Source organism: Sciurus carolinensis, assembly GCF_902686445.1.
Source record: "Sciurus carolinensis chromosome 19 unlocalized genomic scaffold, mSciCar1.2 SUPER_34, whole genome shotgun sequence".
In the NCBI taxonomy this organism is placed as follows: Eukaryota; Metazoa; Chordata; class Mammalia; order Rodentia; family Sciuridae; genus Sciurus; species Sciurus carolinensis.
Window position 1 is genome coordinate 2,409,540 of NW_025920112.1, and position 22,404 is coordinate 2,431,943.

At 41.5% G+C, this 22,404-nt stretch overlaps 1 pseudogene; it reads right to left on the bottom strand.

The window, feature by feature from the left end:
* Nucleotides 1-20,869: 20,869 nt before the first annotated feature.
* LOC124973383 (ADP-ribosylation factor-like protein 5A) lies at nucleotides 20,870-21,608 on the bottom strand (annotated as a pseudogene).
* Nucleotides 21,609-22,404: the final 796 nt, after the last annotated feature.

Below are 22,404 nucleotides of genomic sequence, written 5' to 3' on the forward strand. Positions count from 1 at the left end.
GGGTATAAGACAAACTTATAAAATTTTGCAGGGTTTTTACTACAAGTGAGAGTTGTTAAGACTTATAATTTTTAATTGGTATATATAATTTTCTATACAAGTTGAACAAATAAAGTATCGATGATACAACTATTAAAAGCATGAACACATGATTTGAGAAAAAAGCAAATTCAGAATTTTTATGATATGGATATAAAAATAAAAGCAGAAGGAAAACAGTAAATAAGGAGAGAGGTCTAAAGGAATATGTAAGTGTGAGCATGTTTTTTAAGGAATTTTGCAATTGATGAAGGCAATTTTTTGTGTAAGAATATTGTGTGGTAGAATCAAAATTTTCACTTAATGTAGAATTGATGGATTGTACCTGAATGTACCGAAGGCGGTACAGGGCAAATCTACAGGCATAAGCTAGTTATAGATCTGAACAAGTCATAAAACTTCAGAGGAAGTTTCAAAGTACTCATGCAACATGAATTTTATAAGAGGAATTTTATGATTAGCCACACTGACTAAAGGAAATTGTTTCTAGATTTTTCTAAAAATTTGAGCATTAATATTTTATACAAATCAAAATGTAATATTAAAAATCACAAAGTTTTCTAGACCTAGTGTTAGGGGAAAAAATGTGGAAGATGTTTTTCAGTTTGTATTTTTTTTTAATTATGAAAACTGTTTCTTTAAATGTCCAACCAAGTCCTGAACTGCAGTTTTAGAGTTTAGAGTATTATTTTCCTTCAGTGTAACCTGACTGATTTTTCTCAAGTATGTCTGCATTGTTAAGGGTAACAGGACAATTTTATTTGTTTTAATTTTTCTGAGAGTCACATATGCCCCTGTTCAATGCACTGATTTTCTTATATAACTCATAAACTTGGGCACAGACTCTTCTAGTATCTAATTAAATTAAAAAAACTTGTTCAACTTTCAGGTTTTCAGTGGACTTCACATAAAGAAAATCAACCATACTGCAGGAAGTTTTTCTGTTCCTTTTGTAAATGTTCTGGGAAAACAAAGCTTTTATGTTCTGTTGAAATAATTTCTTGTTCTCTCTTGATTGAATTTTCTGTTATTTAGAAATATGAGTCTTGAAACAGTTAAATTTAGGGGTGACTTTTTTTTGGCATCTATTTTCTTTTAAACTCTTCCAGTTGGTTCTGCCTGTGAATGAATATGATTTCTAAGTGGTTATATTTTAATCACATTTTAAACCTGTTTCAATACCTTTGGTAGGACTTCCCCAGAATCCAAGTTCTAAATTAAGTTTTTTTGTTCCTTGTTTTTTTTTTTTTGTTTTGTTTTTTAACTTAAATTTGGGACATTGCTGAGAACCCCAGATCTTCTCAAATGTTTGTTTTACACAAAGGAGGTAGTAAGCTAATCAGGCTAATTTAATGTGTTGAATTGTATGTAAACATTTTCAAATAATATAGTAATTGCAAATCATTTAAAAGTTATATTATTATGGCATCAATGCAAATATATTAGAGAGCACGTGAAGTTTGTATATGTCTGTTGGTCCTGGCATAATGTCATCAGCCATGACTATGGTTATATTGAAATGATGCATGCAAAGGAAATAACTATATTCCTTCTTAGTTACTGAAATTTTATCAGATTTTTAACTGTATATGTTCTAAGTCATTATTATAAATAGTTATTATTTTGCTTTTTCTGTAAGCTTTGCAATCAGATTCATGGAAATGACCGGCAAGTATGCTTGAATACAGGTTTCTGATCATCTTAAGACCATAGATTAAATGAATATTTCCATTAGTTTAATAAATTGTTGATTAAAATTTTTAGTTAACAAAACAAACAAGAATTAATTACATGAGACCAAATTAACTGATCAATGTATCTACATGAGTTTTATGTAAAGTGCTATTAGTTCTTTATTTAAATGTATTTGTTTTTAAGATTTAAGAAAACACTTTCTAAGACTATCTGGAGTCTCCAGTAATTTGCTGAGTGCTGTGATCTGGATGTGGAGTAGGTATATCCCCCGAAGATCCATGTGTTGTCCTCTTGGTCCAGTGTTGTGTCGTGGGAGGTGGTGAAACCTTTAGGATGTGGAGTACATGTATTCCTGAAGGTCCCCATTTTGGCCTCTTGATCCAGTGTTGTGATGTGGGGCACGGGGGGTGGGGTAAATCTTTAGGATGTGGAGTAGGTGTATCCCTAAAGTCCACATTTTGGCCTCTTGGTTCAGTGTTATGAAGTGGGAGGTGGTGAAACCTTTAGGGGTGAGTGCTAGTTAGAGGTGCTTGGACCCTGGGCCTGTGCCCTTGGAGGGATGTGGTTTTCCATGTGGGACCCTGGTTTGTGCTCATGAGGGACTGCTACAGAAGCTAGAGCCCGGCTGCACCCAACTTGTCTGGTTTCCTGGCTGTTGAAGGGACCTGTTTCCCACAGGATCTCCCAACATTGCCATGAGCAATGATATGCCAGCCTAGGAAAGCCACTGCATTAGCCTTGCTAGCAGCCAAGGGACCAGGAGAGCCACAGGGATGGGGCTGCCCCAGGCCTTGGGAAGGTGAACCTCACAGTGTGCACAAGAGCCTGGACATGGAGCTTTGGGATTGAATTCTGCCCTGCTGGATTTTGGTCTTGCTTGGAACCGATTCCTCCTCTCTACTCTAGTTCTTCCCTTTGGAATAGGAGTGTTTATCCTGTGCCATTGTATTTTTTTGGAAATAAGGAATGAATTTAAAGGAGGCTCATACGTGAAGCATCTTTGTTAATTCTCACTGGAGATGTTGGACTTGAACTTTGAAATTGTGAGGCAGACATGAGCCTTGTGGCAAGGGACTGAAAACAATGGCTTGGGTGTGTTTAAGTGCATCCCCAAAATCTCATGCGCTGAGACTTGCTCTGCAGTGCAGCAGTGTGGGAGTTGTTGGGAATTTTAAGAGATGGTTCCCGTGGGTGGCCACAGATCCCTGGGGTGCTGTCCTCAGAAGGGAGTGGGTGTTTCTTGATGCCCAGTGAGTTCTCCTGAGAGGGTGGTGTTGCCTTGGGTGGGGCTGCACCCTCCTCTCACTTTCTGTCTGGTGAGCTCAGCTCTCACTCCGCACATGGTCCCACCGTCACCATCCACGGTGACGTTCTGCAGCCCAGAGCCCTCAGCAGAGCTAAGCAGTGCCAGGGCCTCTCCAAACCTGAGAAACTGACCTAACAAACCTTTTTTCCTGCCAAGTTAGCTCGCATGGGCATCTTATAGCCGTCCAGCAGTAACTGATTGTGACCAAAAGTGGAAACATTTACTTTCCACTGCACTCATGTGTGCTCCCGTCCCCTCCCACTATGACGTTCTGCAGCCAACAGTCCTCGCCAGAACTAAGCTGTGTGAGTGCCTTGCCTCAGAACCTGCAAAACCCAACCTCTTTATCTCAGCCTGCGTAGGGCATTTTATCACAGCTGTGAAAAAAAGTCCTCTTCAGGGAGGTGTGATTGTGAACAGAGTTGGAAACATTTACTTTCCCAGCATACTTGATGCTGCAAACCTCAAAAAATAAAAAAATTTAAAGTATTCTTTTATTTGGCAATGCAGTTACAAGAGAATCTCCCTTGTGTGACGGGATAAACTTTAAAACAATTATTTTACCAAAATTTTCAATGGGATGTCATTTAAATTATAGATGTTCAGACAAGTCTAAAATTTGCCTTGGTATCATAACTCCTAAGGCTGAAGATGTTTTTTCAAGACAAAGCTGATATTATATGTAGGTATTCTGCAAGCCTCTATGTAAATGATTAGGTAAAACTAACTTTGCAAATTGATTTTTCTAATTCTTTTGTAAAATACTGTATTGATGATTTAGAAAAAAATTGTTTCTAAAGAAAAACTACAGCACCATTGTGGTTAGTAGTACTGCTCATTGTTTTTATAATACATGTGTATATATTTGCCTAACCTGAAATTTTTCTCATCTCCTCTAATGTAGCTACACAAGCCTTACTTTCTCCCCTAAGAAAATCTTTCAGTTTGCTTAGGCTGCCTTGATTCGGAACAGCTGCACTGACTGAACTGTTATACTCCTTTAGGTTTTACTCTGCATTTTTTCTTTTAAAACTTTGTCTGCAGAAGTTCAACTGCTAACAGTTCAACTGCTAGGCAAGGTCCTGAGGTGAGAGCCAGTGCCTATCAGACAACTCTGAATGTGACCTTGGTCTCCAGGTAAGCAGCCTGAGGGCCACTCCTTCCAAGCCTCTTGTTGTGCAGGTGTTGCTTGGATTTAGACACCAAGTCCTAGTTGACAGTGAATTTCTCTCTGAAACAGGACCAGACCATCAACTGGTTAGGTCCATCCTGGCACTGAGAGACCACCAGAACCTAACATTACTGACATACAGTGATTTTACAGAAAACCCTATCAAAGGGGAATATATGAATGTTGTCCACTTAAAATGGAGTCACTTGTCTCAATCCCTCTCAAAATAAATAATGTTAGGAGGCTTGTGCACTTATATCTGATAACAAGAACTGTCATGAGAAACTGCCAGGACCACAACCTTGCCCAAACCCTGCTATAACCACACACATTTATATATAATCACCATATCTGGAAATAATAAGAGATCACAAATGAAAGGCATTTGCACTTCCTTCTTGCACCCCAGCATCATCTTGTCATCTTGAAAATACCTCTTGATTTGAAACTCGTCCTCTTTCCTCTACCTCATGTCATCATCTGTCTTTTCCATAGCTCAGAGCACCAGGGACCACCATAGGAATGATATTTGAGAGGGCTAAATCTCATTAGTCACTGTGAAAAGGGAAGCAGTATTAACTCCTTAAAATAGTGGAGAACCAAGTGTTTATAAAGTGACCATTATTTCAGATAGAATATTGTAAAACCAGAATGTGAATATTGACCCTGAAATTCCAAAGTCTTGAACTAATGTCTACTGTCCTTAGTAATAATAGGACAAGCAAACAACTGCAACAGGGGGAAAAAAAATCCTGTGGCTCTAGTTGAAAGAACTTGTTCTACAGCAAAGAGCAGTATGTATATATCAATTATTGAAAGAGAAGACACCTAATAACAAGAAGGAGAACACCACCAACCTCCTAGGTTTCCTTGTGATGTCCTTTTCCAAGCGACTTTCCTGGTCCTCATATGCATACGTTTTCTAACTTTTGGGTGAGCATTGCTTGTTTTTAAAGATTTGGATAAAATTGTGCAAAATATTCTCTTGTTGGTTTATTATGTTTATGTTTTATACCTTTTTTTGTCTTTTTTTTTGGGGGGGGGGACCTGGGGGTTGAACCCAGGACTTTGTGAATGCAAGGCAGATGCTTTGCCACTGAGCTACATCCCCACATTTTTTAATGTGATTGTTGTAGTGTATTTCATTTAGAGAGATATAAAAATATAATGCATCTTGTTTATTTTCTAATATTCATTTTTTGTTTTCTATTTAGAAAAGTACCAAATAATGTTGTGAGATTTCTTTTGCATGGTGAATATGTGGAGGCATTTTTGCTGGTTATATAGCTGAGTGGAACCATTGGTGCCTGGTGTAGATGTCCATCTCTAGGACTCACTGACAAGGAGTTGTGAAGATGGTTTTGGCAGTATGCACACAGGTGTGCATGAGGGTTCCCTGTGCTCTATATCCTCCCAGCATTTAATGTTGTCAGTGGATTTTACATTAGCCATTGCATAATAGCATCAAATGCCAGTTTGAATTTGGATTCTACTCATGAGTAACAATGTACAATATGTTTCCATATCATTCTTGGTCATTTTTTTTTTCTTTTCATGAAGTATGTGGTCTAATATTTGCCCATTTTCTAAGAATTGTCTATATTTTTCTTACTGTTTGTTATTTCTTATTCAGAAGAGAGCTGGGGTACATGTTCCATTATGTCCCATCAGGTTCGATTTTGAATTGATAGTCCTTAATATCCTGGGTCCCCCTGTTCACTCCATCCTCATATGGGTCCATTTTCTTCTCCACGTTCACATGGGAGAACACTCGTTTATAGAAGGGAACAATTAAGATGGAATAGAGAAGTGGAAGCAAAAGTTAAATAACAAGAGAATAAGAAAAGAGATTGGGGGCAACCCTGCCAAGGGCTAGTTCATCCATTCTAGCTACATTCTCAGAGGATGCTAACATGAGCATTGGATCCACAAGGTTCCCAGGCTTCTTGTACCCTAGCAAAAGAGAACAGAAGTGGGTTTCCACTGTCTACCTCTATGGATACCTGAAACTAAGATGAGCATACCCACCATGGTGTAGACAGGGCTACAGAAGATGAAGCTGTAGTTGCCTCCTGTATAAACTGGAGTGGGTTGCTACATGGGTGTCACCTGATCTTTAAGTGAGGACCACTTTTCTACATTGAGAACCCACTGTTCTGATTCCCTGAAAGAGTGAGGCTCTGGTGAAACAGATTGCCAGAGTGCTTCAGGGCTCCATAACTGTGAAATAAATGTGTATAAACCTTGTGGGTTACAGCATCTGGTTTGAGCAGCATAAGTGAACTAAGACCAAAGTGATACCTCAGCATTTGTGTCATGAGCCATTGGGATTGAGGAGGCTGCCTACAGGCTGCAATGAGACACATGTGTCAGATTGTAAATATAGGGGAATACACTAGGCATTTTATTGCTAGAGTATGCCAATATCTATATTTCATCTAATTTAAACCTAGATCTCACTGATGCAAAATTGAAAATAAGGCCCAGAAGGGAAGAGATCTGTCCAAGATCACACAGTTGGAACCAGGGTGGTCAGTTTATCCCATGCTACCTTCCACTCCTTGAAGTTCTTCATCTCTAGCATTGTGAGTTGTCTACATGTGACATGTGGGAGATATATGTACTGTAGCTTGGCAATCACTGTCAGGCAGGAGCCTGAATCTTAACCTTTCATTTCCCATGAGAAAGCCGAGGTCTTGGGACTTGCGTTGTACTAGGAAACAGGTCAAATAGAGCTGTGGATGGAGTCCTTGACCCACTCCATAGGAAGGAGAGACCTATCCTCTGCACATTCAGTGTTCACCTCTTGTCCATTCCACATCAACCCATCCCACCCACAGCACCTCAGTTCCCAGAGTTGGGGTTATGATGGACAATCTCTTCACAAAGAGCACTCAGGACTCTGAGTGCTCCATGGCTCTGGTGTCCATGATTGTAGGGTCCCCTTCCCATTGAGAAAAGAATGTTAGTGGGAAGCCAAGGCACACAACAGTCTGTACTAGTTCTGTTGGGCAAGGTTTGCCACTGTCTGGAGAGCCACAGAGTGAAAGGGTGATCAAGTTAAAAGAAGGGAGGAACAGCAAAGAGAGTAAGGACATTAAGCAGTTTAGCACAGATTGTGGACTGAAAGCTATACCAGGCATGAAAGTCACATTGTAGAGTCCACAGCTAGCCAGCCTCACTAGAGGAAATCAAATCGATACAGCTTTTTCCCATGATAAGCTAGCAAGAAATAAAATCAGAGGGAATATTCTGAAATGGGTCATCTTAGTAATCCATCTAGCAGGAACTTGTATAGGGATCACAGCCAGCTGAAATACACAAAACAAGTTCTCCCTTATTATGGACAAGGGAGTGGAGTGGAGCTGCCCTGAGAGCTTATCACTTTTGGGGAGTGGTAACCCTAACCCAGTGTTCTCCACAACCTCCAAGAATCCCAAAGGTGGGACAACTGGTATCCTACCTCCATCATGATAATGGGTAAAATCACAGTGAATAGCACCAGCCCAGATAGAGGTTTCTGTGTCACAGACAGCCCACAGAGCCCTCATCCACAGGTCCTAACAGCCCATGAGGTCTAAAAAAGTCCCAGAAGAGAGGATTAGGTACCTGTGATTCACAGCTGTGAACAATGAGTTCAGATGCAGGTGGGTCATATGATTGTCCCTGGACAGAGGCTTCTATGGCAAGGATGACTCACAGAAAGCCTGCATCCATAGGTCTCACAGTTATAGGAAGCCACCAGGCTCTATGCTGCTTTAAAGAAGGCCCTTTGGAGGGGAATGAATGCACAGAGCCCCATAGCCAACACAACAGTCCTGAGCCCTGCACTCAATAAAAACAGTCAGCAGATGCAGGGGACATCTTCAAACAAGCAGTTTCAGGGCCCTGAACTGACAAGAGCCAGTGGTAAGCAATCCATAGCAACCAAGGAGGTAGCTTCTGTGCCTCAGCACCTCTAGGAAGATCAAAAGCTGAAGAGTCATGGGCATCTTCTAAAGATCCCAAATTCTGACAAAATTCAAACCATGAGGACTCAAGAAATTTATCCACATTGGCATGGATAGTTATAAATAGGTCGAATGTCAATTTTGACTTTACATGTATTATTCTCCATTTCAAATCAAGAGATGTTCCCCTTTTAAGTACTGCACCTTTAACCCATTGGGTTGTATTTCTTCTAATGTTTTAAAGCATTAACTGGAATCATCTTTGTTTTCCTCATCCAGGTTTACACTTTCTCCTCTTAGCTCCTCTTTTCCCTCTTACATGACCTGCTACTGCCTTAATCCCCTTGCCCCATCAATCTTTTTCTTCTTATCTCGGTTTATATTTTTCTGTTGTATATTTTCTTCATGGACTTTTCTCAACTTTTCTCTTCTCCCCTTATCAGCCCCTATGTAATATGAGTAATTTTACTATCTTTAATAACTAATTTTCAATCTATTCCAAAACACTACTATAATCTTATGCCTGAATTGGAGGAGCTTTTGAGAACATTTCCAACAAGTTTTTGTTTTGACAAAGGTTAATTTGTGTGTGACATTGTTCTGAGGCGATTGTCGTAAATCGGGTTTTAGTGGCTTCTCTCAATACTGGCAACATCAGAAGACACATATTGAGTGAAAGTGTTGATGCCTGGATATTTACCTAGCCCAGAGTGCTTAAGAGAATGAAGTTCACTATATAGTCCCTTGTATAAAAGTAGAAGCAATAATCATCCTAGTAAAGGGTAAACATACAAACTGTATGAAAAAGAGAACAAACCATCCCAAAGTCCACAGCACTTCAACAACTGATTCCATTGGTACCACAGTGCAGAAAATGTATGTCAGAGAAATAATTTGGAAATTTCATAATTACAATGTTCAATGAGCTAGAAGAAAATATAAGGAAAGAACTTAGGAAATGCAGGAAGATAAAAGATCATTTCAATAAAGAGATGGAGATTCTGAAAAAGAACCAAATGGAAAATCTGGAAATAAAAGACTTAGTAAATCAAATTAAAATTTAGTGGAAGGCATCAGCAATAGATTATACCACTTTGAAAATAGATTCTCAGGCTTTGGAGACAAAGTATATATTAGAAGCAAAGTGACAATAAAGAAAAAAATGTTGAGATAATGACCAGAACATTTGATAAATCTGAGACAACAATAAAGAACGAGTATAAGAATTATTGGCATAGGGTACTGAAATATAATTGAAAGGAATGCTATTATCCAGTGAAATATAACAGAAAAATTTGCAAACCTTAGAAATGAAATGGAAATCGAACAAGAGGCATTTACAACCTCACATAGGCACGATCAAAAATGGACATTATAATGAAAGTGTATAATATACAGAATAAGGACAGAATTTTAAATACTACAAGAGAAAATGCACATTTAGAGGTAAACCAATCAGGATTTCAACTGCTTTCTCACCCCACCCTAAAAGCCAGAAGGGCTTGGAATATGTATCAAGCTCTGAAAGAAAGTGGTTGCTAACCAAAATTACTCTGTCCAGAAAAACTATCCTTCAGAATTGAAGATGAGATAAAAACCTTTCATGATAAGCAGAAGCTAAAAGAATTCATAACTAAATCTGCACAACACAACATCTTCAATGAAATATTTCATGTAGAAGAAATAAAATAGGAACCTGTTTAGGGATAAACTGCACTAAAATAATTAATAGAGAATAAAATCTGTATTAAATATTAGAAATAGGGTTGGGGTTGTAGCTCAGTGGTAGAGCACTTGCCTACCCTCAGCACCACACAAAAATAAGGTTATTGTGTCCATTTGCAGCTAAAAAATATTTTTAAAAAGAAATGGCAGGAAATAAAAGCATCTATAATAACACTGAATACGAATGGTATAACTGCAATCAAAAGACATAGATTGTTAGAATGGATTAAAAACAAGACCCAGACATTGTTTACCAGAGTCTCACATTACAGGCAAAGACACTAACATGTTGAAGGTAAAAGGATGGAAAAACATAATGGTTAAATGGACACTGAAAGAAGCAGGGGTACTCTTGCATCCTGAAAGTAGACCCAGCCAAAATTAATCAGAAGAGACAAAGTTACTTCATACTAGTTAAGGGAATCATCAAACAAGATATAATGATTGTAAATATTTATGCTACAAACATTGGTGCAACCCCTTCTCATAAAGAATTAAGTAGGTCACAATACAATAATGATGGTTTCAACACACCTCTCTCACCATTAGATAGGTCATCCAGACATAAACTTCAGAAATAAAAAATACTGTTTTGGGGGATGGGTACTGGAGATTGAACCCAAGGGTTCTTTACCACTGAGCCCTTTTGTTTTTTATTTTGAGACATGGTCTTGCCAAGTTGCTTAGGGCCTCACTAAGTTGCTGAGGCTGGTCTTGAACTTGCAATCCTCCTGCTTCGGTCACCTGAGTTGCTGGGATTCCAGTCTAAAATATACTATTAATCAAATGGACATAACAGACATTATAGAGTATTTTATTCATCAAAACTGAATTTACTTTCTTCTCAGCAGCACATGGAAGTTTCCCTAAAATGTGTTATATTTTAGGGCACAAAGTCTCAACAAATACAAAAAAGATAGAATTCCTTACAAACAATCAGATCATAATGGAATGAAATGAGAAATTAACTAGATAAAAAAAAATAAGCCATTCTAACACCTGGAGATTAAATAATACACTGTTGAATGAGGAATGGATCACAGAAGAAATCAAGGATGAATAAAAATGTCTTTAAAACAAACTAGAGATACAACATACCAAAATCTCTGGGGCAGTATGATGGCATTACTAAGATAAATGTTTATAGCACTGAGTTCTGACATTAAAATAAAATAGCAAGATACGAAATAAATAATCTAACATTTCACCTCAAGAATCTAGAAAAAGATGAACAAACTAATTCCAAAATCAGTAGAAGACAGCAAATAATTAAGATCAGAGCCAAAATTAATGAATTTAAGAATTAAAAATACAAAGGATTAATGCAACAAATAGGTTCTTTGAAAAAGTAAAAAAGGTTGATAAGCCCTTACCCAACTAACCAAAAGAAAGAGAAGACCCAAATCAACAAAATTAGCAATGAAAACTCTCTCCAGAGACACTTTAAATTCAAGAGAATCATTAGAAACTACCTTGAAAATTTATACTCAAATTTATTCTGGAAAATCAAGAATATACTGGTAAACTTCTAGCTACATATGACCTGCCCAAATTGAACCTTGAATATACAGAAAAGGAACTGACCACTATCAAATAATAAGTTTGAAGCAACAGTCAAAAGCCTTTCAACAAAAAAGCCCAGAGCTAGACAAATTCTCAGCTGAGTTCTACAATGCCATTGAAGAACAGCTAATACCAATGTTCCTCAAATTATTCCATGAAATAGAAAGGGAAGGGATATGCCAAATTCTGTGAAGCTAAAACCAAGCAAAGACACATCAAGGAAAGAAAACTACAGACCAATATCCAAGATGAATATAGATTAAAAAAATCCTTAATAAAACAATGGCAAACTGCATTAAAAAACACATTAAGAAGATAATACACCATGATCAAATGGGTTTCAGTTCGGCGATGCAATGTCAGTTCAACATGCATAAGTCAATAAATGTAATTTGTCACATAAATAGTGTTAGAATGGGAATCACATTATCTCAATAGATGCAGGAAAATCATTTGACAAAATCCAGCACTCATTCATGATTTAAAATTTTGGAGAAACTAGAAATAGAAGGAACTTACCGCAACATTTTAAGGACTATGTAAGACAAACACAAGGCCAACATCATACTGAATAGAGGGAAAAAAATGAAAGCAATTCCTCTAAAGTAAGGATCAAGACAAGGATATCCACTCTCACCACTTATTCAAAATAGTTTTTTTGTTTGTTTTTTGGTGCTGGGCATTAAACCCAGGGGCACATAACCACTGAGCTACAGCCACAGCCCTTATTTGTATTTTATTTAGAGACAGAATCTTGCTGAGTTGCTTAGGGCCTTGCTAAATTGCTGAGACTGGCTTTGGAATAAGAGAACTAAAATAGCTAATGCAATCCTGAGCAAGAAGACAGATGCAGGAGGCATCATATTACCAGACTTCAAATCATACTACAGAGCTCCAGTAGCACAAACAGCATGGTGTTGGCACAAGAAAGGACATGGGGACCAATGGAAAAGAATTGAAGACACAGAAACAAATCCACATAGATATCTGATATTTGTCAGAGGCAAAAATCATACATTGGAGAAAAGATAGCATTTTAAACAAATTGTGCAGGGAAAACTGGAAATCCATGTGTAAAAGAATGAAACTTGATCCCTGCACAAAAATCAAAGTGAATCAAAAACCTAGGAATTACTGAGAAACTTTCCAACTTTGAAGAAATCAGGCTTAACACCCATACACATTGGCTCATGCACCAACTTCCTTAATAAGACTTCTAAAGCATAATAAAAACCTAGAACCAATAAGTAGGACAACATCAAGTCAAAAGACTTCTACATAGCAAAGAAAATAATTAAGAATGTTTAGAGAGAGCCTACAGAATGGGAGATCTTTGCCAGATGCTCCTTCACCAGGGATTAATATCCATAATATATAAAACACACACACACACACACATACAAAGAAAAACTTAAAACCAAAAAAAAAATTGATTAATAAATGGGCAAATGAACTAAACAGACATTTCTCAAGAGAAGAAATATAATGTCCAACAGATGTATGAAAAAATGTTCAACCCTAGGAATTGGGGAAATGGAAATCAAAACTACATTGAGATTTCATCTCACTCCAGTCAGACTACTAATTATCAATAATACATCCTATATTTGGAAATGATCAAGTTCTGTCTATGCACTTGGTATCAGAAACAATCCTGAACCCAAAGCACTAACAGTTGTGGAATACAGCTGCCATAAGCTGCCTACATGATAGTGTGACAGATAAAAGAAGATTGGAGCTACTAAGAGGATGGGCTGAATTTCATCAGTCAGACTGAAAGATGAGTTTTATGTAGTCTCTGAAATGTTCTACTATGTGTAGCTTTATTTCCACACTTAAAAATGAAAAAAAAACTGTGATTCAAACTTTAAAAAAATACAAATAATGAATGCAGGTGAGGATGTGGGGAAAAAGGTACACTCATACATTGTTGGTTGGACTGCAAATTAATAGAAGCACTCTGGAAAACAGTATGGAGATGCCTCAAAACATTACCAATAGAACCATCATATGACCCAGCTATCCTACTCCTTTGCATTTATCCAGAAGATCTAAAATCAGCATTCTGTAGTGATATAGCCACATCAGTGTTTATAGCAGCACAATTCACAATATCCAAGTTATGAAACCAGCCCAGGTGCCCATCAACAGATAAATGAGAAAGAAAATGTATATACACAATGCAATTTTATTCAGCCATAAAGAAAACTGAAATTATGCCATTTGCAGGAAAATGGATGGAACTTGAGAATGAATGAATGGAGCATGTTAAGCAAATAAGCCAAACTCAGAAAATCGACCATCTATATGTTTTTTTCTCACGTGGAAGCTAAAGAGTGGAAAAGGGTTGGGGGATCCCATGGATATCAAAGGGAAATCAGAAGAGTAGAGGAAGGGGACCAGGGAGGAGAGGTGGGAGGGAAAGGGGAACTATTGGGGAAAGATATTTGCCCAATTACATCTTTAGATTGTTTGCATGTATGAATATTTAACAACAGATTCCACCATTATACACAAATATATTGCCCCAGTTTAAAAAGTATAGGAAAAAAAGAAATGAAAAGGTAGTCAAGCATCACTGGGTTTGATCCCCCAGTGCCAAAAAATTAAAAACAGGGAAGGTGATTTGTACTCACACACTTCTCCATTATTTCCAATTATCCTTCCTCACTTCACCTTTCAAAAGATAATCTTCCCAAATTTCAAGATCTGTGTGAAAATGGCATGCACCAAGGTTGGGCCTGCTCATCTGGGTGAAGTGGAAGCTGGAGAAGGGCAGGCATGAAGGGTTTGGTAGGGAAGGAGAAGGTGAGGTTTGAAGGGGGTCCTTGGTTCAGCCAAATTTGTTTTTCTCACTGAAAGTTTAACAAGTGTAGGTGTATCTCGTCTGCACGAACAGAAAGATCTGTTTGTCCTTCAGTCAGTGGGAGTGTTAGAGGGCAGAAGGCCTGGGATGGGGTGTATTCATGCTGGACCACTGTCAAGTTTGCTGGGCAGGTAACTCCAAGACTGGTGGCCGTCCTGTGGCCACATAGCTCCTCTAGCGACTTGATTGGATGTGGTAAGTAGGTCTTCCTTCCCTCTGCAAATGACCCAGCAAGACTTCCAGATGTCAGGCACCTACCCTGTGACTGCCTTCACTGCCACCCAGGTGCAGGGGCACCCTGCCTGTGCCATGGGTTGGGGTACACAGGCCTCCCAGGGCCTAGGTGATCAAATCTGCCACCCAGCCTTGTGAGTCTCCTGGAGATGTGTGCGCTTGCTGATTCTCCACTGTACCTCTTCTCACAGTGCTGTTCAATCCATTGTAGAGTTCTTACCCTGGTGCCCTATTAACTGGGACATATGCTTCAGACAGCTTGGGAGAAATGTTTTGGTACACACCACGAACCCTGGGGCAGGATGGGTTTGGAATTGGGCAGTCACTCCAAGGACAGGTGTAGCCCTCATGCCTACCCCAGCAAAGTGGGGGGCATATTTGAACAAAGGATTGCCTTGTCTACTAGCCCCTTGTCCCGTGAGTGTCAACAGACTCTAGGGCCAGTGCAATATGCAATCGAGGACGCACCAGGTCATGCTGATAAATGTGAGCCAATGGAACCATCGCCCTTCAAGGAAGGAGCAGCCCCTCAAGTGGCAGTGCTTGGTATACTGACACCCAGTAGAGGGCCTTCGCCTACTGTCATCTCCAGGTGTGATCCAGGAAGGGGACAGAGCCCCCAGAGGGCTGAGTTACGTAGGTAGGTGGTGGCACTGCATGAGCCAGGGCCCTGAGTGTCTGTGCAGGCAGCTGGGCTGTGTCTAAGAGGCTGGCTTTGAGGACCACGACAAGGAAAGTAAAGGTGGGATGGCAGGGCACTGTTCTTTGTGGGGTCAAGCAGGTGGCAGGACCTTCGGGCCTTAGGCCATGAGCGACGTGACTGTCGTTCGTGTTACTGGCCATGCCCCCTCTAGCCCAGGGAATCATGAGCAGATGCTTTGGCTAGGGTGCAGTGGCTGGAGTGGGCACTTCCCACTGACCTGGCGGCTTGGCCGCAGCGCTGCCTGGTCACGAGGAATGGAGTCAGCAGTGGGGTCTGTCTTTAACACAGGATGCTCTGGTGGGGGCCTGCCAGGCGTGTGAGGTGTGTGCTCTGGAATATCCACACCCCCATGCCCTGGAGTCACAGATGGCCAGATCACGTGGGCATGTCCCTTTGACACCATGGCAGGTTGATTACACTGGCCCTTTACTGAGGTCAGAAGGGGCCATGTTTGCCTTGACAGCAGTGGATATGGCTACAGGCTTGTTGTTTTCCTGGCCCTATGGTCAAGAGAGTCAGCGGGCTGTGATTGATGCCCTGAGAGTGTTCACAGCCTTGTACGGACAGTCCATCACAATGGAAAGCAATTGAAGGACTCATTGCACAGGTCAGAATGTGCAGCAATGGCAACTCAGTCACAGATTCAGTGGAGGCTGAGTCCCATGTGACCCACAGGCTGCAGGCATGCTAGGGAGCCATGATGGCCTGCTTAGGCAAGGACTCAGGACTGCAGTCCACCATGGAAAGTGGGCACAGCCTCTGTGGGCCCTGTGACAGCTCTCAGCAAGCATCCCTGGTCGGGGGGACCAGCTCCTGTGGGGGCTTTGCTCACGGCACAGCAGCCCAATACAGGTCCAGCTGACAACAGAGGATGTACTTAAGCCTGGGTTTGGGAAGCAAGGGAGTGTTCTCTTGCCTGTTCCCAATGGATTGAATCAGGAGCAAACTGTGGAGTGGACATGGCCCTGGACAACAAAGGCCCCACCTCCACTGGGCAGCACTGTTAGCCCCATGGGGTAAAGGTCTGGAGCATGAGTTCCTTGTGACACCGTGGGTGTCTCGTGAAAGCACCCCCAGACATGTGACCAGACTGGGTCCTGCAGATGGGAAAGAGATTTTAAAGGGCACTTTTGTTATTTCCCTTTGGCCAATTATGGATTCCCTGGTCCTGGTGCACATAGAGCTTGCTGAAGTTCAGAGCCAAGCTGTATGAGGGTGGTGTCACTGCCCAGGAAAGCGGACAGCCACTGTGCTTTCCAGGGACTCAAAGCTGGCATGCAGTCTCACAGGTTGACATGATTTTACTGGTAACTGCTTTGTCCTTTCACACATAGGTGGGTCCTCACCAACACCACTGTGAACTGGGCACGCAGCTGTGCCAGAGTAGCAAACAACCCTGCTGCTGGGTATACTCCCAAAGACCTGTGAGTTCTGCTGAACCGCCCTGGTGAATTCAGACCACATCCCTGCACAAGTGACGTGGCTGGAAGAGGCTTTTGCTGCTACTGTTGTGATGGCAGTCAGAGAATGACTTAGTGCCTCTCGTCCATGGTTGGTACTCTGTCTGGGATGGAATGGCCTGGCCCCCAGATGGAACTGTAGAACTAAGAGGCCCACTAACGTGGCGATCGGAGAAGGTACAGAACCTGTGTATTGGGTCCCTAGAGGCTCTATCAGCCTATCCAACCAGATGTCAATAGAACAGGGTCTGAACCCCAGGGCACCCTGTGGGCCTGTGGCACTTATGAGTGGCCACACCTCCCATGGAATTGGACAGGGAATTGCACCTGGCACCAACCGTACCTCCTGGGAACCACATGCCCAACACTGCCTCAGAGGTATGCTAACACAACTTTATGTGTTCAATTCATTCATTTACCAGAGACAGAGCCTAGTTTATGTGATTTGAGGCTCAGGCTGTGTGCTCAGCCAAGGCAGTTATCTGCATTTCAGTCACCACAGATGCGCCTTGTGGGAGAAACAAAGCCAGGAGACAACTGCCACCAGGGTGAGCAATGCCCTCCGTGATGGGCTTGAACCATTTCCCAGTTAGCATGGGTGGATCGCCGGGCAGGTCCCAGATGGCTGAAGTTAGGCTCCCTCACGGAGACGTCTAGCAGGCTGTGTTTAGTGAGCAGTCAAGGTCAAACGCCCTGAGTCCGTGTGTGCACTCGAGGTCATGAACGTTCGCTTGTGAGCAGGTATCCACCGAGGTAACCCTTCTGTCTGGCCTGGATAGAAAAAAGGCCTATGGAACTGGCTTGGGGGCTAAATAGGGCTGGCGAGGGGCTATTCTTGCGTCTGAATAAAGAATGACCGCTATCCCAACTGCACCTCGCGTCATCTTTTAACTACTGGAGCCCAAACCCTGCTTCCCCCGCCTGAGCCTCAGCCTCAGCACAACCCGTGTCCCGGCACTGCCAGGTCTCAGCACCACCGCCAGGAGGAGGCTGAAAAGGGCTGGGCCAAGGGTCTGTCACTCTGGCCTGCCTCAGCCAAGGATTGGATTACATTGCTGTCACTCAAGACACGGGGGCCTACCTGGAGGCGGTCCCTCAAGGGTACCCTGTGGAACTGTCCAATCAGGCGCGCAGACGGAAGGGAAGGGCGGGCTTCCGCGATCTCGCGGGCTTTTCTTCCTCATCCTTCAGCTCTTTCCTCCCCGGGCGCGGCGTTCTCTGCCCCGGAGGCCCAGGTGGCTCTGCGTTGCCTGTGTCCCCCACGAGCTTGGGTGCCTGGAGGACCCTCGGGAGGACGGCGGGTCACTCCGGAGACCCCGAACGTTGTGTGTGCAGCCAGGGCTGGGGGACCCGGTCAGCACCGGCCGTGGGGACAGGGCTGCGTGTGAGCTGCGCAGCGGGGCCGAATCCCGGCTGCGGGTGGCTGGCCCCTGTCCCCCGGACCCACAGGGTGGGCTGGGCGGCGGCGGGACCCTGGCGTCCTGTCCCCTCCCTGTGGGCGGCCTCCGGGTCACCTCTGGGCAGTTCCCGGAGCCCCTGGCTCCCAGGGGAGGGTGTCAGGATGAGTCCGCGGGTGGGGTTCTGCCAAAGCAGCGATGGCCCCTGCGCCCTGTCCCTCCTTCCCCCAGGAGGAAGGCGCCGACCCGCGGGCTCCCCTGCGCCCTGTCCCTCCTTCCCCCAGGGGGAAGGCGCCGACCCGCGGGCTCCCCTGCGCCCTGTCCCTCCTTCCCCCAGGAGGAAGGCGCCGACCCGCGGGCTCCCCTGCGCCTGTCCCTCCTCCTCCCCAGGGGGAAGGCGCTGACCTGTGGGCTCTCTCCCCAGTGCGTAGGAAGCGGCCCCTCAAATGCACTTTGCGATCTGGAGCCTCCTTCTCGGACTGTGGGCAAACCCCCAAATCCCAGTTCCTTCCAGCATCCCAGATGCCAGCCGCACCCTCCAGTGCACCCCTGATAAACTGTTCCATGGTCTACATTCAAGTGGACCGTGTTCTGATTGTCATGTTTTCACTGAGTAATAAATGGTACTTTTTTTTTTTCCGCAGAAGAATTTATCTTTTTTTCACAGTTGCTATTTCAGTTTTACATACAAGTACACAGGTACTGTTTTATTTTTGATGCTTAGTATAGAAGGTTAGAAAATAAGAATGTCACGTTTTGTTAATATCATGTAAGATACCAAGTATTCTCATGATATCATGACAATAATCAATTACGCTAAGCCAAATATAACAATGCAGTGCATGCTTTCTTTACACATCCAACGAAGAAAAAATTTTCCAACACCCTGATGACAAGTGAATGTGTCCATATGAGTTGAGGTGACAGGACAGCAATCCAAAGGAACTAAGCACATGATTAGTCAAATTAAAAATAAGAAGGACAAAGAGTGTAGATTTTTGGGACTCCCTTAAAGAATATTTGTCTCTGATGACACTGCAAAGTAGAATTAGGTTTTTAGGGCTGGGGAGATAGCTCAGCTGGTAGAGTGCTTGCTTTGCAAGCACAAGGCCCTGAGTTCAATCCCCAGTACTGCAAAAAAAAAAAAAAAAAAGAATTAGGTTTTTAAGGGAATTTTTAATATGCGACAAGTAATTTCAAAAGTATGAGTACATATGGACAAAGCTTAGTAATTTAGGATTTACTTTTGTAAAAGCATGAGAAATATTAAATGTTATATTTGCATTTTGAAAACTGTAACGTAAATATAAAACACGAAACTTCCAAAGTTAACACTGATATACCACACCCAAGTTGGATTTAGATACTGAGCATTTTATATTTTATAGAAAGAAATTCTCTGTTTTGTTAATGCTTATAGTATATACTGCAATTCCTGCCAAAATCTTCATGAAATTTAAAAGGTTGGTATTAAACATAGTTATTTCTTTTCTTGAACATTCTAAAACATGCCAGTTTGGATTAACCTTCAAATTTTCAGGGCAAAAAAGATATACAAATAGAGTATATATTTTAACACAGGATAAATCTGTTTACAATTATGACAAAAATACCTTCAATTTTCAGACATTAAAAAAAAAAAACCTAAGCAAATAAAAGGTATTTTGGGTCAAGTTATTTCTTAGTACAAATAATATATCATGTCAATCAGTTTTTCAGCCAACAGCATTAAAAAATTTGCCATTATTAATTGTTAAACAATGCATTTACATGGTGAAATAAGATATAAGACAACTTACAGAAACAAAAAAACTCAAAAGTATTCCAACTCCTAATTTAAGAAGTAAGAAATCTACAAATTAAAAAATTTAAGATGTTTCTTGGAAAATTTTTATGCCTTACTTGTTCTTTCAAATTCACTTGAACTGCTTGACATAAATAGTTTAATACTTCAGAAGACTGTAGCTAAATTATTTAATAATATTTATAGAATGTTACCTCTCTGGGTAGACATGTTTCACACAATAGTTCTTAATTAAGAACTAGATAGTTTTAATCGTAACTTATGATTGACTGATAAATGGATTAACAATCTATTCAGTAGTTTAGACCACCAATACAAGGAATAATCTGATAAATGCTCACTGTGCAATTCTGTCAACTGAGTAAGGCGAAGAATTTGACAGATGTTTCACTCAGTTGGATTACATGTTTCCATGTGTGTTATGGATCAACAAAAATAGGTATACAATGTCAAGCTTTTTCCTGTATCTTTTTTTTTTTTTTTTTTAAGAGCAGTTCAATGATTTGGGGTGGGGGGCATTGGTTAGTACAATACAGAGCACATACAGGAAAAGTATAAAATGGCACTTAACATCAATGCCAGTTCTTATCTCATTAGGGCAATAACTAAGGATATTACTAATTTTTGTGTTATTTGCTTTTCTTTAGAACTTAAAGTCATTAAATCGAACTTGAGGTATATATATAATACATACACAGCCTTAAGCAAAATACTTTTTTTCATAAGTAACATGACATTTAAAATATTGGAAACAGTATCTGTGCTGATTTGTATTTTGACTTAGTGGAACAAGAAGAGAACAACATTCAATTAGGGAGGGGTATACTGATAAGAAAGCTCTTAAAGTTCAAAACATCTTCCTCTCCCTTTGTACCTACCACAGGCTTTACATTGTCCTGAGAGGATTCATTGAGAAAAATTTCAATCACAGCTTTAATAAAGTACTTTGGAAGGAACTAACGAGAAAGCAAATTGGAAGGTGAGACTTCATCTTGTTTTCAAATAAGTGGTCTTAATTTTTCTTATAGAAAAAAATTGAAATCAGTTTATTATAAATATATCTAAACCATTAATTTTTGCAGCTTCCAGGTAAAGTCCAGCACTTTGTTTATACAAAGTCTATGAGAAGAGGTCAGCAGAGATCATCTAATCTTAAGTCGCGACATCATCCATTCAAGTCCTTGGCATAACCCCTCGCCAGTAAGAGCACAGCATGCCTGGATATGCCACTGATGATCTTTAATAGAAGTTAGCTTCAAAAACTGGGAGATTTCTGCTACACTCATGCATTCTTTAACATCTTGTTTATTAGCAAAAATCAGTAATCCAGCTTTTCTTAGGTCCTCATGTGCTAACATTTTGTAGAGTTCTCCTCTAGTTACAGAAATCCTCTCTCTGTCTGTATGTCCACAACTACTATTACAAACTCTGTGTTAGTATAATAAGTATTCCAGGAAGAACGAAGAGATTCTCGGCCACCAATACCCCACATTAGGAAACGTGTATTATTAATCACTCTCTCTTCTACATTACTTCCTATCTAGGGGATGTATGTACAACTTCATTCATAGAAAATTGGTAAAGGATGGTAGTTTTTCCTGCATTATCCAATCCAACAATGATAACTTTGTGCACCTGGTGATTGAACAGTCTCCATACTCTGGTGAAGAGAATTCCCATTCTGGGGCAGCGGACCCCCTCCAGCCACCCAGGCCACCTGGCCTCCCCTGGCTCAGGCTGAAGGATAGAGACACGCTGGAGCCTCCGCCTCTGCTGCTGTTGCTGCCCTTCCCGCCCTGGCCGCCACCCCCTTCCAGGGAACCCAAGGGAGGCCAAGACCCAGGCAGCCCTGCCCTGCACGAGGCCCGGCTGCCCCCGCGTGGTCTGCGACCAGCCTCGCGGGCCACCGTCCTCCCCCTAAAGGGTACTTTTTAAACGAGCTCTGTGTGTGTGTTGTGTTGTTGTTTTGTTTCGTTTTAGTCCTGGCGGTGAACCCAGGGGTGGTGTACCACCCGGCTACATCCCTCCGCCTTTTTATTTTCTTTTCTTTTCCAGGATGGTCTCCCTAAACTGCCACGCTGACTTAAAATCCGTCACACTCCTGCTTCAAGATTCAGAGGCACCGGCATTACAGGCATGCACTACTGTGCTTGGCAAGATTCGTGTTTGTGTGTGTGTATGTGTGCGTGAACATTTCCAATGAATGAAAAGCAAAGAATAATGACCTGGAATTCCACTTTAAAAATCTTTGTGCCTCTCTGCCTTCCCTAGGTGAACTCCAGGGCTTAGCCTTGGGAATATTCCATGGGACTAGAAATAGGGAAAATCTCTGTTGCAGTATGGCTGCAGAAAAGTGAATACATTTCTACAAGAAATTGTGTTCTCTACAAATGTTCACCAAGACATCAGTTCCTGCATTTTGCAGGATTTGGGCAGTGGAGGGCTCTGTTCTGTAAACTGCAGGTGAGAGATTAACACTAATTCCATTGAC